Source organism: Rattus norvegicus, chromosome X (assembly GCF_021556685.1).
Source record: "Rattus norvegicus strain SHRSP/BbbUtx chromosome X, alternate assembly SHRSP_T2T, whole genome shotgun sequence".
Taxonomy (NCBI): Eukaryota; Metazoa; Chordata; class Mammalia; order Rodentia; family Muridae; genus Rattus; species Rattus norvegicus.
The window spans coordinates 135,115,658-135,118,975 of record NC_141554.1 but is presented as its reverse complement, the minus strand read 5'-3'; the positions used below and the strand labels follow the sequence as shown (position 1 = coordinate 135,118,975).

Genomic DNA, 3,318 nt, shown 5'->3' with positions numbered 1-3,318 from the left:
TGGGTAATTTGTTGGTGAATGCATTTGACCAAATGGAGGTCATTAACTAGTTACTTTTAAGTAGAAGATTTGCACAGTGCTAAATGTTAATAAAGGTATGTGGGGTTGAGAGGTATACGAAATGAAACCTTTTTTTTTATTTGTTAAGCGTGAGAGTTGGTTACTTGAGGGGGTGCTTAGGTTTCAGAGCTGTTCTTGCTTTCTTTCTCTGTGAGAATATGTTCTGTCAGGTCTTCAGGAAGTGCAAGAAGCATCCAAGTCTGACGCCTTTCCTTGTATTTATTGAAGGAAGAGGGACTGCAGCCTGACTGTATGAGAGGCATCTGGCATTATTCAATCCAGACATTACTTGGGACAGGAATAGTCCAGAACCTTAGAAAAAACTGATTTGATGAGCAGTACATACAAATTTTACTCAGTGAATATGGACTAGCAAACTGAAGAGGGAAGGTCCTGACTTTTAAACTACGATTGAAATCCATTAAGCTACTCGTGATAGAGGTCACTCAGAAGACACATATGATTTCCACTTAACCAAGAAAGGTTTTTCCTGTGAATGCATGAAATCACGGAGTTTATTGCAGTGATCAATAAATCTCTGAAACTTGAAAACAAGAGGTGTAAAAAATGAAACATTATTGATTCTTTTCTGTAAAGGGACGAGAGTTGGTTACTTGAGAAGTATTCATAGTTGCAAATGATTTTTAAAATTCTTTGTTGCAAGCTGGACAGTGGCGGCACACACCTTTAATTGCTTTTAATCCCAGCACTTGGAAGGCAGAGGCAGGTGGATCTCTGTGAGTTTGAAGCCAGCCTGGTCTACAGAGTGAGTTTCAGGACAGTCAAGGCTAGACAGAGAAAAAAATGTTGTTGCAAGTGTGTACTAAGGAATAAAACAAATGACCAGCAGGAGTGAAGGCGATCTGATGGAATCTGACTTGGAGGCAGATGGCAGGGGGTAGATGACAGCAGGCAGAGCATCCAAGACTAGGAAATTGAAGAGTTACTGCTACAGGAGTCTTGATAGGATCAATGACTGGGCAAGTGAGAAACAGAGAGCAAAGCCAACTGTACCTAGAAGGCAAAACCAAACTCTTCATTTCTCTTTCAGGTTGTGGCTGCTACAAATTTTGGCCAAAAGGAGATGAAGTTTGAAAAGAGTAGAAATGAAGACTTGCACAATAGAAAGAGTCAAGGAGTTTCTGTGTGAAATGCAGATTATTCAAAAAGAAAATGTTGATGTTACCCTGCGCAGTCTGTTTGGAAGGAAAACTTGTTATGAGAAAGTGCTAGATGCCACTGAGAAAGATGGGAAAGCAGAGGCATAAGGGATTACAACATGGGCTTCTGTAGGGGAGAAGCTAAATGGAGGTAATGGGACAGTGGAGGACTACCAGCTAAAATCAGTGAACATAAGACAGAATCGCTCTCATGTCCCTTGTATAGATTGGGATAGCTCCCCATACTCATTAGAGATTTTTTCTTTGTATAGTCGATGGCAGATAATGCAGAATCTCATGAGTGGTCAACATGCAGAGTATCTGTGAAGTGTTCATAGCTAAGACATTTATATCATAATAAGGGCCAAAGTTACCCTGGAAGTCCCACCTACCAAGGGCCAGGTAATTTCCTAGAATTCTGTGTGTTGTAGTTATTGGAAAATAACAAAGTCATATGGCAAATTTGGCAGCCATATGATTTTGTCCTTGAGAAATTCCTTCAAAGACAGATCTTGTTTCTACTTGCCAGGAACCCAGGAGTAGACCAGACTAGAGTCCATTTTTCTGATTAGTACTTAATTAAAGCTTGTTTCAAATTTAGCTCAAAATTGTGGAACTGTTTTTTCTCTTGTAAATCTGAGGATTAACGACAATGCTTTTCTTTCTCAAGAATCAGTGACTTTTCCAGAAGAGAGAGAAGAACATCTTTAAAGAGACAGAGATCAGGGAGACCAGAAACAAAACAGTATCTTCTGGATGTGATAGGACTTGTGCACTGGAGCTCACAGTAGCCTTGCCTACCCGCACAAGTCCTACACAATATTAATAGAGTCGACATTCTATCATGGAGTAGGGAGGAGCTCATGAGTCCCAACCCTCAACTATTGACAATCGGTAACTTCAAAAGTAAGGAGAGTTAGTTATCTTTTAAACTGTGGCCCCAGTGGGGTGGACACATTCCTGTGGATGTACCCATGAGTGTACAAATTGTACTTGGTCTGTAATAACAAGAGGCCACACGTTGGGAGGGATGGGGAGGTAGAAAAGTAACAGGTGGATCTAGGAGGAGTTAGGGGATGAATATAATGAAATTGCATTATATGTAAATATGAACTTGTCAAAAAACCCAAGAAAATGATGTATTTTAAAGAATAAAAAATCAGAAGCAGAAGCAAAAATATTAATATCTTTCAGAAAAATAAATCTGCTACATATGTATGGGGTAACAGATGTGCTTCTTGGTCTTCATGTGGGTCCCTACAATGTGGAATGGGGGTTATTCCAAAAGCTATTGACTGTACATAGGATATGTTCCTCTAGCAGGGCTGCCTGGTCTGGCCTCAGTAGGAGAGGTGCACCTAGCCCCACCAAGACTTGATATGCCAGGATGGAGGGATACACAGAGGGTCTTCCACCCTCACAGAGGAAAAGGGGAGGATTGTGGGAGACATGACTGGGAGGCAGGCAGTGTAAAGTAAATAAGTAAAAAATAAATTTAAATTTAAAAAATAAACCTGATATCTTTATACTCAGAGTGTTGTCTTTTCTTATTTTTATTGAAAATAGATTCTTTTCTCATACAGTACATCTGACCACAATTTCCCCTCCCTCCACTCGTCCCACCTCCCCCAGCCTCCCATCTCCTTCAGATCCACTCCCTCTAAAAGACAGCAGTCAAACAGGACAAAACAAGATACAATAAAACAAAGCAAAAGACCTCATATCAAGGCAGGGCAAGGCAACTCAATAGGAGGAAAAGAGTTCCTAAAGCAAACAAAAGAGTCAGAGAAACACCTGCTCCCATTGTTAGAAGTCCTAGAAACCATATGCAGAGGGGGCAGACCCAGGCAGGGGGTGCTTGCTCTTTCTGTGTGTATAGTAATATAAGCCCTGGGCTAGTTGATTCAGTGGGCCATGTTCTCTTGGTGTTCTCTTTTTTTAATTTAATGTTTTTTGAGTGACTTAAGTTAAAGGCAAGAAATAACTCATTATATGAAAGGAATCAAATGCTTTAATGTAGAGAAAGGCAGAGTAAAAAAGAGTTTTCTTGCCTCAGTTGGATTCACTGGAATGCTAGAATGGTTCTGCTTTCCAATAC

At 40.3% G+C, this 3,318-nt stretch overlaps 1 pseudogene; it reads left to right on the top strand.

Annotated features, from left to right (window-relative positions):
• The first annotated feature begins 218 nt into the window (after positions 1-218).
• Positions 219-464, top strand: Ndufa4-ps1 (Ndufa4, mitochondrial complex associated, pseudogene 1; annotated as a pseudogene).
• The last annotated feature ends 2,854 nt before the right edge of the window (positions 465-3,318 follow it).